This window comes from Neofelis nebulosa, chromosome 6 (genome assembly GCF_028018385.1).
Source record: "Neofelis nebulosa isolate mNeoNeb1 chromosome 6, mNeoNeb1.pri, whole genome shotgun sequence".
Lineage (NCBI taxonomy): Eukaryota > Metazoa > Chordata > Mammalia > Carnivora > Felidae > Neofelis > Neofelis nebulosa.
The window spans coordinates 154,741,847-154,755,244 of NC_080787.1; the positions used below are offsets into that span (position 1 = coordinate 154,741,847).

At 47.1% G+C, this 13,398-nt stretch overlaps 1 long non-coding RNA gene across 1 annotated transcript; it reads right to left on the reverse strand.

Moving 5' to 3' along the window:
* Positions 1–8,712: 8,712 nt before the first annotated feature.
* LOC131513548 (uncharacterized) lies at positions 8,713–12,050 on the reverse strand. Its single transcript, XR_009262640.1, has 3 exons — positions 11,646–12,050; positions 9,802–9,965; positions 8,713–9,074 (listed from the first exon to the last, which is right to left on the reverse strand). It is a non-coding gene; the product is annotated as an uncharacterized LOC131513548 (long non-coding RNA).
* Positions 12,051–13,398: the final 1,348 nt, after the last annotated feature.

Sequence of the window (13,398 nt, forward strand, 5' to 3'; positions counted from 1 at the left end):
AACCTGAGAATGGAGACAGGCTTATGTTAACAATAAAAACACAAATTTTACTGGAGTTAAGGAATCTTGCAAAGGTGCCTCTCTTGTTTGGAAGCAGTTTGGACCAACCATCCTACAGCACACAACGCCACCATAACTTCTGTTTTGGGGCAAGGTTGTGTCTACACCATAGGTTCCTCCCACCCCCGACACGTGGGAGCTCAGAAACCCTGAAGGTCCAGAGCCTAAGGCAGCGTTGTTGCCATGGAAACCCCGTCTCCAACCCCCCCCCCCACGCTGTGTGAGTCACTCTCGGGTGAGTCCCAAAGCCTTCCATTTGTACCCTGAACTTGTAGATGTGTTAGGGAAAGCGTTGGAGAAAAAATGCAAAATTTACTCAGTCTGAATGAGCTGAGACTATGGAGTCCCTTCACTAGGCTCGAGACTGAGTCTGTCTTCGTTACGAGCCTTCACTTGGGGTTAGAAAAGGAAACTTTGGCAGTTTTGTCCTTCTGTCCAGCTTAAAATGTAACCCAATAGTTTTTTTTTTTTTAATTTCTTTAATGTTTTTTAATTTATTTTTGAAGGAGAGAGAGACAGACCATGAGCGGGGGAAGAACAGAGAGAGAGGGAGACACAGAACTCAAAGCAGGCTCCGGGCCCCGAGCCGTCAGCACAGAGCCCGACGCGGGGCTCGAACCCACGGACCGCGAGATATGACCTGAGCTGAAGCCAGACGCTCCACCGACTGAGCCGCCCAGGCGCCCCTAACCCAACAGTTTGAATAGTGTCTCCAGGGGAGTCACTTAGACACTCTGGTGTCTGGCCTCCCTGCTTCCTCCTGCCGCCTCCAGTGGCTCTCGCAGATGCAGGCTGGCGGGGCGGTCCCCAGCTGTGCCCTCTGCTTCTCAAGCAGCAGCCTTTTGCTCTCTGTTGCCTGATGCTCCGCTGCCATTTGGGATGAAAGCGGTGGGGGCCTTCTTCCACCTCCGCCCCCTCTCAGCTCCCGCCGGCCCGACGTCCCTCCGGCTTCCCACCCGTGGTCTCCGCCTGACGCCTTGGCTCAGCAAGCACCCACCAGCTGCGCCTGGAGGCCAGCCCATCGTGCCGCGGGGGCAGGTCCACGGCTGTTGGCGGGAGGGATCGCCTCTCTTGACCTCGGTGTCACGGCCACACGGCACCGGAGAGACTTGTCAAGCCAAGCAGGACACACGGGCTTTCACCTGGGCTGGCCTGGCCCTCAAAGCCCCCCCCCCCCCCCCCCGGTGGGTCATAGACCATCCCCCGCCCCTGCCCGGTTCTGATTGTTTCCCGGAACTAACGCTCCCTGATGTCCTCTCCAGGCCAGAAGAGACCCTCCCCGCCATGCCCCCTCTCTCCTACTCACCATCCTTTACGACGGCAGCTACATTATCTCTATACCAGGCACGGCATTGAATACTTCAGTTCGCTTCTCCCACAACAAATTCTGAGACAGTTACTGCTGTTGTCTTCGGTATCACAAGTACACGGTCAAGGAAGCTGGGATACTAAGAAGTAACATCCCTGCTTACGATCTCACACCTAGGGAGACACAGGGCCTGGGCCGTTCGCCACTGCCCTGTCCTGTCCCCGGTTCAAACCTCCTGAGGACAAGGAGACGTGGTCGGCGAGGGAGCACACCTTACAGAGGGCGAGCCGCCCACAGCCACCCACCGGTGACAGTGCTGGGATGGGTGGCACCAGAACCTGTCCTCTAGGCTAGGTGGGGGTTGACACAGTTCACCTATGGGCCCTCGCAGCCTATTCCCGCCAAGCGTTCTCGTAAATAAGTTTTATTGCGGTACAGCCACGCCCATTTCCTTACCTGCGTCTGTGGCTGCCTTCTGGCTGCAGCAGCAGAGTTTAGTTGCGACCAAAACCATACGGCTTGCAGAGCCTGAAATATACATTCCTGGCCTTCACGGAGGGTTTGCTGACCCTGCCTAAGCCACCAGATCACACTCCTCCCCCACATGCTAGCCGCGACTAGGGTCAGAAGCGGCTTTCTTTACACTACAGGAAGGCACCTGGGGTCTTCTGTGCATAGCAGAGGGGCGGCGGTGATAACCGTCACAGTGTCTGAATTTCCAGGTGGAAGGCCAAGGGGCTAGCCTTGAGGGGGACGTTGAGTGCACGCAAGCAGACAGTCTCTGACCCAGCTGTCTCTGTCTTCGCTCCCGTAGCACCTCTGCTCCCACGAAGGCAAGCGCGAGTGTAAGTGGCCTGGGCCAAGGGAAAGGCGCCATGACAGAGCTTTCACACCCGGGGATCACCTGCCCCAGCTACCCAGACCTGCTCGCTGGGACTCAGTTATCACGCCTGGTTTCCCTTCCCTTGTGTCTGTTCTCTCCCAAGAGGTACTCAGACTCTCTTTCAAGAGGGATTTCAGCAGGCTCTCCCTCCTGCTTTTCCAGACATGCTCAGTTGTGTCTGAATTGCAGATGACCCTCAACTAGGACTGTCACTGCACCCCATATGCGAACACCAGAAGCGTGTTCCAGAGTTCCCGGGTCAGTGGAAACAAAGCCCAAACTGGTACCCAGCACCTACTTTGGTCCCTGCCGAAAGAGAAGGGGGAGAGGAAGTACCAAGTTTCATGCTTATGTGGAAGGGAAACTGGTGAGCTGGATTCCTTGCTGTCAGATATGCAAGGTTCTTCTGCTTTGGCAAGACCCGTATGCGAAACCCTCCATCAGCACTGACTCATGAATCATAAAAGTATTATTAGGAAAAACTGGGAAGCGGTACAAGCAAATGTCCAAATGACAAAAAATTATCTATTCTTAGTGTGTTTTCATGTAAAGTTACATAAATGAAAACCATCTGGCTTTCTACATCTCTTAACAGTCTTCTTAGGTTACGGTAAGCTTTCTCAAACTGAAAGGGGACACAGCCGACATGTGTCATTACTTAGAACCGAGGCGTGAGAACATCATTAGCATGAAGACAGCACGCTTCATGTACTCTCTGCAATGCCCTTCAGAGCTTGTCAGGGATTCTAGAAAGGATTTTCTGCTTCCAGCAAATGTGCAATGTTTTAACGAAGGCCATTTATTAACTATCTCTCACTAACAAAGGAGACAAGAGAGCGTCTATCACATGCAAACTTATGATCGACTCCACTTAAAACAGACACCCAGTTCTCGTCTCAAGACCCTGAAGCCGTCACCATGTGACCCCAGAACTGCAGGACCTAGAACGGAGCTCACTCAGCTAGCCTTCTAGTCTCTTGGCTTTTCCAAGGAAGGACGGCCGCCATCTTTTAAGTGTGCTCTTAGTCGCAGCACTTAGTTGTTGGACATGAAACACCAGTATGAAGAAAAAGGTAAGTATATAAAGTTGGTCCTGAAGTATCAGTGACCAGCAGCCACATATATGAAACTGGGGCTGCCCCTGGTCCAAATGATGATCTCACTGGTTGGCTCTAAAGGACAAATTCTACATTAAAATTTAAACCTCCAAGAGTGTTCCTAAACCAACAGTGCTCCCTGGCTCCTAAGGAGAGTAAATACATTTCTTGTTTAAAGGAGAGCATTTCATCAGCCCATTTACTGTGTCTCTGTATTATTAACTTGAACCACATATGAGCTCACAATTAAAAATTACCAATACTACTGAAAAAAAAAAAATACCACCATGAAAGAGGGTCACAAGAACGAGAACAACATTGAAACCAAGGAGAAAAGACTATAAAAAATAACCAGACATAATTAAAAATATAAAACTTTTAGACATGAAAAATATAATCGCTATAATTAGAAACTCAGTGATTAGTTAAAATGAATGATGAGAGATTAGTAAAATGAAGATTGCTCTGAAGAAATAGCACAAGTAGCCAGAGCTCAAGTGAGACAGTAAGTGTGAAAGAGAGAGGTTAAAAGATATGATAAATAGACTGAAGAATTCTAATATACCTCTACATTGAATCCAAGATAATGAATTTTAAAAAAAAGGAATAAAAACAGATGAACATAAGGGAAGGGAAACAAAAATAATATAAAAACAGGGAGGGCGACAAAACAGAAGAGACTCTTAAATATAGAGAACAAACTGAGGGTTACTGGAGGGGTTGTGGGAGGAGGGATGAGCTGAATGGGTAAGGGGCACTAAGGACTCTACTCCTGAAATTATTGTTGCACTATATGCTAACTAATTTGGATGCAAATTTTTAAAAATAAAAAATTAAATTAAAAAAATAAAATAAAAACAGTATTTTGGAAGCGTTAATACTGAATATATACCAAGTGTGACAATTAAAAAAAAACACACACACCTAGCTATATTCCAATAAAGCTTCAGAACACCCAACAAAAAGAGAAGATCTTAAACACAGCTAGAGAGACAAGAGGGCATCTTAAATAAAATAACAACTACATTATCAGAAGATTTTCAAAAAGAAACAATGAGAATCATAAGACAGAAGAATCAAATTTTCAAAGTGCTGAAAGAAAAGAATTGTCGACTGAGAGTGGTGTGCCTAGCAAAATTAAATTCAAGAACAAGGGCAATAGAAAGACATTTAAGAGTGACAAAAGGAGTCACCTCCAAGAAGAACATTGTTAAAAATAGTGCTAAAGGACATACTTCAGGAAGGAGATTATAAGTCACTGAATGAAAGTAAGAAATGGAAAAAAAAAGGAATAAAGAGGGGAAAAAATGATAATTATGTGGGTACATATAAGCAAACATATGGTAAAAATAATAGTAATAAAATAATAATGTTTTGAGTGTTTTTTGGGGGTTAGAGACAATAAAATAATATAAAAAAAAACCCTAAAATATGCAGAAACAACTGCATATAAATTGGGAAATATAAGAGGTGTAAAAACATTCTGCTTCTAAACTTCAGTATTCCTCTTGCAAAGGCTTAAACTATACTTGTCTTTTTTCTTCGGTCTTCTTCAGGCTTTGGTATCAGGATAATTCTGGTCTTTTAAATACATTGGAAAGTATCCCTCCCTCTTTTATTTTCTGAAAGAGGTTTTGTAAAATTGGTGTTAATTCTCCTCTAATGTTTGGTAGAATTCCAGTGAAATCATTTGAGCCTGGAGATTTCTTTTTGGAGAGCGTTTTAGTTAAAAATTCAAAGGCTTTAATGGTTATAGTACTATTCAAATTATGTATTTCATCTTCGTTGAGATTTTGTATTTTGTGGTTTTCAAGGAATTGGGTCATGCCTTCTAGGTTGTTTTGATTTATGAGCCGAAATTTATGAGCCTAAATTGGTTGTTATATTCCCCTATTTTCCTTTTAATAGCTGTAGGATCTGTAATGATGGACTTTATTTTATTCTTCATGCTGTTAATTTGTGTCTTCTCTCTATAAGTCAATCATGCTACACTATAAATTTCATTGCTCTTTCAAAGAACTAGCTTTTGGTTTTATTGATTTTAAAAATTTTTTTTAACGTTTATTTATTTTTGAGAAGAGAGAGACAGAGCATGATTGGGGGAGGAGAGAGAAAGAGGGAGACACAGAAACAGAAACAGGCTCCAGGCTCTGAGCCGTCAGCACAGAGCCCAATGCAGGGCTCAAACTCTAAAACCACAAGATCATGACCTGAGCCGAAGTCAGGCACTCAACTGACTGAGCCACCCAGGCGCCGTGGTTTTATTGATTTTTTTAATTGGATTTCTATTTTCTACTCCATTCCTTTTTCTTCTTTATTGTTTCTTTTCACCTACTTACTTTTGATTTATTTTGCTTTTTTTTCTACTTCATTTGGGTAGGAACTTAGATTTTTGATTTGAGACCTTTGCTATTTTCTAATATAAACAATTTGCATTACACACTTTCCTGAGGGTCACTTTAGCCGTATCCCACATACGTTTATGTGTTGTATTTTCATTGCCATTCAAATCATTTTATTTTTAAGTTTTCTTTTGAAACTTCCTTGTAGAACAATGAGCTATTTGGAAGGCTGTTGTTTAATTTTCTTGTATTTAGAGATTTTCCTGTCAACTTTCAGCTATTGTTTCTAGTTTGCTTCCATTGTATCAGAGAACATATTCTGTTTGACTTCAATTATTTTCCATTTCTTGAGGCTTGTTTTATGGCCCAGGATGTAGTCTATCTTGATGAATATTTCGTGGTATTTGTAAAAAGGTATATTGTTGTTAGGTGGGATCTTCTACACATGTCATTTAGATACTGTTGACTTGGTATGTTGTTAGATCTATATATCCTAGCTGTTTTTCTAATAGTTCTGTTAGTTGCTAAGAGGGAATGTTGGAATCCCCAACTGTAACTGTGGACCTGCCCATTTCTCCTTTCAGCTCTGTCAGTTGTTGTTTTAAATCTTTTCTTCAGCTTTATTAAAGTATAACTGACAAATAAAATTGTATATATTTAAAGTGTACAGTGTAATGATTTGATATATCTACTTTGTGAAATGACTTACACAATCAGGTTAATTAACACATCCATCACCTCACATTGTTACCTTTTTATTTTTGTGGTGAAAATGCTTAAAATCTATTCTTTTAGCAAATTTCAGTGTATAACTACTAACTATAGTCACCCTTCTGTACAATTGGTGATTATGCTGTACTTATTTGTCTTATGATTATCGATTCATGCATTTTGAGGCTCTGTTGTTTGGTGCATACATATTTCAGATCATTGTGACTTACTGGTGGGTTGATTTCCTGATCATTTATGTAAGGCCCCTCTTTATTTCTAGTAACTTTCTTTGCTCTAAAGCCTACCTTTTCAGATAATTAACACAGCCACTCCTGTTTTTTTTTTTTTAATTTATGGTTGCATAGATATCTTTTTCCATCTTTCTACTCTCAAGCTAGCTATGTTGATATTAAAGTGAATTTCTATAAAGTGCATATAGTTGGGTGATTTCTTTGCCCACTCTGCCAGTCTTTGTCTTGATCAGTGTATTTAGGCCATTTATATTTAATGTGATTAATTCCATGTTAGAGTTTATCTCTGTCATTTTATGATTTGGCTTCTGTTGGTTTTCTTGTTTCTTATTTCTGTTAATGTTTTTCTTCCTTCTTTGTGTTAGTTGAACATTATTTAGCATTCCATCTTAACTTATTTAGAGCATTCTTGAGTGAATCTCTTTGAACAGTGTTCATAATGGCTGCTCTGGTTGTCACGATACACACAGATAACTTATCACACTCTACTGGTATTAACACTTTATCACCTTCCTCACTTGTCTTTATGTGACTTTCCCTCCCCTGCCTTTAAATATTATTGTTTTGTTTATCAAGTGGAGTTATAATTTGTGTTATAATTATCAAATATAACTTACAGAAATTATGAGAAAATGTGTTTAATGTAGATGCCTATATTCGTGCTCTTTTTGCGGCTCTTTCTCCCATCTTGTTTTATTATTTTCTTTACACTTGAATTTTTTCCTGTAGCCAGAATTTAAGCATAGACTTGCTCATGATAAATTCTTTTTACTTTTCCTTCATCCTAACATTATTTATTCCCTTGTAATTTCTCAAAGTTATTTTTTCAGACACTGAATTTGCAGTTAACAGTTCTTCTTCATCACTTAAAAATGTTGTGCTAATGGGGCCCCTGCGTGGCTCAGTTGGTTGAGCATCAAACTCTCGATTTCAGCTCAGGTCATGATCCCAGGGTCATGGGATCGAGCCCCATGTTGGGCTCTGCACTGAGCATGGAGCCTGCTTAAGATTTTCTCTCTCTCTCTCTCACTCTCTCTCTCTCTCTCTCTCGGTCTCTCTCTACCTTGCTTGTGCTCTCTCTCACTATCTCTAATAAAAAATAAATAAATTTTAAAAAGTGTGCTAAAAATAAGAAGGAAAGAAAGCAAAGCAAAGACAAGACAAGACAAGATACTGTGCTACTCCCTTTTGCTCTCCATTGTTTCAGAGGAGAAATCCAGTCATGTGAGTTGGTGTTCTCCTATAAGCAATGTATTGTTTCCTTCTGGCTGCTTTCAAGATATTTTGTCTTTAGTTTTCAGAATTTTAATTATGTGTTTTGGTGTGGATTTCTTTGGATTTATTCTGTTTGGAATTTGCTCAGTCTCTTGAATGTGTACTTTGCATTTTTTGCCAAGTTTGGGATGTCATTATTTCCTTGAGTACTCTTTCGGCCCTGCTCTCTTCCTCCTCTGGGACTCTCATTATGCAGACACTGGGTCTTCTGTTAGTGTCCCAAAGGTCCCTCCATTACTCAGTTATTCTCTTTTTTGTTCAGTCTTTTTTTCCTCTGTTCAGACTTGGGGAATCCTGTTTCTGTGTCCCGAGACCCCTGAATCTACCCTCTGTCATCTCCACTCAAATATTGCCCATACATTGGCTTTGTTTTTAATTTCTATCGCTATGTTCTGCCGGTTTTATAATTTCCATTCGGATCTGTTTCGTAACTTCTACGTCTTTGCTGAGATGGCCTTGTCTTACCTTCTCCTTATGTCTAGCTACAATTATTTAATCATGCGGAATGTCTATCGTGTGAGTTCCCGTCACAATAAGCCAGTCACTAACTCAATGTGAAATCAGAGACCCACCCCTGCTGCTTCTGATTACCTTCACTCTGAAATATCTTACTGGAATTCTTTACTAATTCAACCCGATGTGAGTAACGCCAAGGTGAGGTGATTTCTCACTGTATCAGAATTTTGTGTACCAGAGAAGGGACTATGCAGGTGCCCCAGGTAGAGCTTAAGAGAGACAGATGGAAGGAGGTCTGTTCATCTTCTTCAACCACAGAGAGCACCCGTATTATCTTATCTTTATTATGTCCTAAAATTCTGTGTAAGAGTTTATATTAAAAACAGAGAGGAGGGTTCTGCTGCTAAAGAATTCAGAAAATTACAGACCGTGATACCTATGAGGTTTATAGAAGCAGTTTAGTAACAGACACCAAGACCGAAGGCCTAAAAACTTCCATTGCTGAAATTTTCTAGATTTCATGTTTTAATAGAATTTGTCATAGTTTGCTGAAGCATTGTTTTATGACAGCTGCTTTAAAATCTTTGTCAGATGATTCCAGAGTCTGACTCATCTTGGGTTCCGCACATGCTGATGGCCTTCATGTTCACGCTGAGGTCGTCCTGATTTCTGGAATGACGATGCTTGCCACTTGAATGTCAAAGAGAGAGGAGAGAGAGAGAGAGAGAGAGAGAGAGAGAGAAGAGAGACAGGGAGAGAGGGAGAGAGGAGAGAGAGACAGAGAGAGAGAGAGAGAAAAGAGAGAGAGAGGGGACAGAGAGGAGAAAAAGAGAGAGAGGAGACAGAAGAGAGAGAGGAGAGAGACAGAGAGAGAGGAGAGAGACAGAGAGAGAGAGAAGAGAGAGAGAAGAGAGACAGGGAGAGAGGAGAGAGAGACAGAGAGAGAGAGAGAAAGGAGAGAGAGAGGGGAGAGAGAGAGAGGAGAAAAAGAGAGAGAGAGGAGAGAGGGGAGAGGGAGAGAGAGGAGAAAAAGAGAGAGAGGAGACAAAGAGAGGAGAGAGAGAGAGATCAGAGAGAGAGAGAGAGGGAGAGAGAGAAAGAGGGAGAGAGTTTGTTCTCAGACCCATCGGGACAAAGGTGCTTTCCTGGCTGGGAGCTTGTGGGGCAGGACCCCTGTCCCTTTGTTGGGGAGGAGAGCCTCAGGCCCTGGGGACTCAGAGTCCTGGGCCAGGGCCACTTGCCAGTGTCACGAGACTGCCCTGTGCTCTTAGTAGGAGAGGGGGCTATCAGACAGTGAACAGGCAGGGCGCCTCTGGCTGCTGTCAGGGTCCTGAGTCTGTCCCCCCGGCCAGTGGCAGAGTCACGCTCACCTGGCGTGTCACGGGGATGCCGCCAGAGCCGGAGGCAGAACCGTTACCTGGGCTTCATTCTGGTGTTAGGCTTGGGGTCTGGAAGTTCTCCAGGTGCCTCTGCCGTGCTGCTCCTCTAGTCCCGGGCGACAAACCACCCCCCCCCTTTCTCTAACCGCGTCTGAAAGTTCTCTGGTCGCTTCCTGCCTGGCGTCCAGGGTTTCCAGTTATACTGCAAGGAAGAAACAGGTCTCCGCCGTCGTGTACAGACCAGAAGCTCTGCTTAAACCATAGTCTAAGCTACGATCTTACACAAAGTCGAGGTAAAAGTTAGCAAAGGAACGCAGTGGGCAAATCCCAAATCAGAAGAACAAAGGAAAAGAAAGAATTGAGAATAAGAACAGTATCGACCACTCACTGGGCGCTGCCTGTGCACTGGGCACAAACGCACTTGCACACCCAACCCTTTCGGATTTAGTCTCCATGTCGCTGATTATCCCAGTGTTCCTCTCTGCAGACGCAACCGTGCCCTTGAACTCCAGGTTTGCATGGAAATTGCCCCCTGAAGTCTCCGCTTGGACATAGAAATCGTTCAGCCTTAACGTGCCCAAACCCAAACTGAGATCTTGTCCTCAAACCAAGCCCGGTCCTCTTCCGGGTTTCTCACCTCTCTGAGTGACCGAGTCTGCCTTCCCGCGGCTCGGGTCAAACCCCCGGAGCCATCGCCCGGCCCCTCTCTGCCTCATCACGCGGACGCAGCCCCTCAGCAAATCTGGCTGCGCTGCCACTGGCACGTGTCAGGCGTCTGACCACCTGTCCGCATTGTTAGGGCTGCTAACCTACTCCGAGCCGCCCTGGACGTCTCGGGACGTCACAATCGTCTCCCGTCCAATTAGTGCGCGGGCCCCAGAATGTTCTCGCTGCCTCACCCTCTGGCTGCGGTGAGAGGGCAGCCAGAATCATCTTGCTGGAAGTTAAGTCAGACGTACTCACCTCCCCGACTCGGGTGCTCTCACGGCTCCCACGACCTCTTCTGTTCCGCGGACTGGACATCTTCTCCTGGCCATCTGGTTCAGCTCCTCACTCTCCCCCTCTACTGTGTGCCCAGGAGACTGACCCTCATGGCCTGTGCCTACCCTGTCCCTTTCCTTCTGGTTTCGGCCTCGGTTAGAATGGGTGATACCAGCAGGAGGGAAGAGCAAAGGTGGGCTATTGTCTTTCTCTCCTCCTTCCTGGTCGAGGGTTGGCACGGCCTGTCCCTCCTGATGCCCAGTGACTCACCGGGACCTGTGGGTCTCCTGGGGCTCAGTGACTTTAGACCCCGGCACAGAGTCATTCACCTTGAATCTGACCACACCGTCGTACCCTGTTTTTGAATATGCCAAATTTGTTTGCTGGGGCCCCTCGTCTCCTCCCGTGTCCCTTCTCCTCTCGGTCTGGCGGGGTACCCGCATGCCGTCGCCTCAGCGCCTCCCATCTGCTGTCCTCTGTGCCTGGACCGGCCAGGATCTGGGCGGACCACCCCCCAGGCTTCCCAAACATGACCGTCAGGGACGTCTCCACTCCCAAGTTGTGATCGTTGTATTTCAAGTTGCAATATCCACTCCCCACCCCCGCCCTCTTGCCTCCCCGCGACCTGGCTCGTTCCACATAAAATTACAACGTAAGGAAAGCGCGGCGGGGAGAAGCTGGCCGTGCCCGACACTGCGGTAAAACCTGCGAGGATCTGCCGACGAGAGAGCACCACAGTCAGACGCGCTTGACGCGTTATTTTCGTAAATCCTTGTGCCACTCCCGTGGGGTAGGGACTCCTTCTCTTTCCTTGCAGGAAGGAGTCAGCAGAGGCTGTGAGAGCACGCTGCCCAGACTCGAGCGGCCCACGGGGCCCGGGGAAGGGACTGGAAAGACTTACTGCTTTAAACCTCGTGAAGCTACAAGTCAAGGCTGTCAGTGCTTCAGAACAGCCGCACGCTCGCACACGGGCGCTCGGAGGGGATGAAATTGAACCCATATCCTTTGGCAGCTGGTCCGCGGGTGCCTCGAGCTGCGACCTCCCGAAGTCACGGGATCCGGGGCCGTCGTGAGCGCTGTCGCCTCCGCCCTGGTCACCGCGGCCCCGGCCCCGGCCACGCGCTGGGCGCTCCGTTTGTGCTGAGCCAAGGACAAGGACCTGAGCCGAAACGGTTCATTCTCTCTGCCCGCCTGATCTCTCATGGCCCGGCTCCAGGGGCCCCTGGCGCGGTGTGGGGGTCTCTGGACCCGCGGCTGCACCGGCTGCACCCCCGGCCGGGCGTGCATGCCTGCGCTCGCCTGTTTTCCTCCCGCGGCCGCTGCACATCTTTAATCTATTATTCCTCTTATATAACTTTGTTTTGCTGCTTGAACTTCCATTCCCATGACTTTATGTTGAAAAACATCCTCAAATCGAGGCTTTGCATTTCACAACCGCCGCCAAGCTGGGTCACCCCTGGCTATCTGCTGCTCGCTGGCCCCCAAGCCAGGGGGGAAGGACTCGGGGTCCCCGGGGAAGCAGGCTGCATGCCCGTCCACACAGGTGGTCGCTACCTGCACTAGGTGAGGCCCATGCCCGTCACCTGCCTGCAGGCCCTGAAGCCAGGGGTGACCCCTGCTGCCCACACCCATCACCTCCGCACTTTTGCCAGATGCTGGGTGCACGGCTGTGCTGCGCTCAGGGTTGTGTGTGTGCAGAGCACCTGGGTTTATGTGTGCACAGCACTCGGGATTCTGTGTGCATAGAGCACTCTGGGTTGTGTGTGCAGAGCACTCGGGAGTCTGTGTGCACAAAGCACTCTGGGTTCTGTCTGCAGAGCACCTGGGATTGTGTGCAGAGCACTTAGGGTTGTGTGTGCAGAGCACCTGGGGTTGTATGTGCAGAGCACCTGGGGTTGTGTGCAGAGAACCAGGGTTCTGCGCACAGAGCACTCAGGGTTGAGCGTATAAAGCACTCAGGGCTGTGTGTGCACAGCACTTGGGATTGTGTGTACAGAGCACCCGGGGTTGTGTGTGCAGAGCACCTGGGATTGTGTGTGCAGAGCACCTGGGGTTGGGTGTGCAGAGCGCCTGGGGTTGGGTGTGCAGAGCACCCGTGATTGTGTGCAGAGCACTCATCTGGGCCAGGGCTGCCACTAAGGATACACTGGCAATGAAAGTGTGGGGCAGGTGAGCCTGAGACTGTTACCCACTGAGTAGCAGTGTAGAAACCAAACAATGTATGTGGGTGTCTTGGGGAGTCAGATGTGAAGTATGAGCCACTGTGCCTTGTTCTTCTGTCCTGAGTGCGTCCGAATAAGCTGCTCCTCGCATGGGTGCCCCCCTCCCCAGGCTCCCTCCCTCTTGGTCCAGCCCCGCCCACAACTGCCAGTCACCTGGAGGTGCTCTGGGGCCCGTGGCTTCCCGACCTCTTCTGAACCCTAAGCACTTCCTGTCGTGGTGGCAGGACGGGCCCAGAATGGGCCACTGACCGCTCACCACTTGTCACCTCACCTGTCCGGACCTGCACGTCTACGTCTTTCCAGCGGTGGTAGCCGGGGGGGGAGGTGGTAACAGGAGAATCATAAGAAAGTGCACAAGCTTTGAAAAGTGACCTCAGAATCATCCAGAGGAATCCTGATTCGTGTCAGAAGCCGAGGGCCTTCTCACTTGCC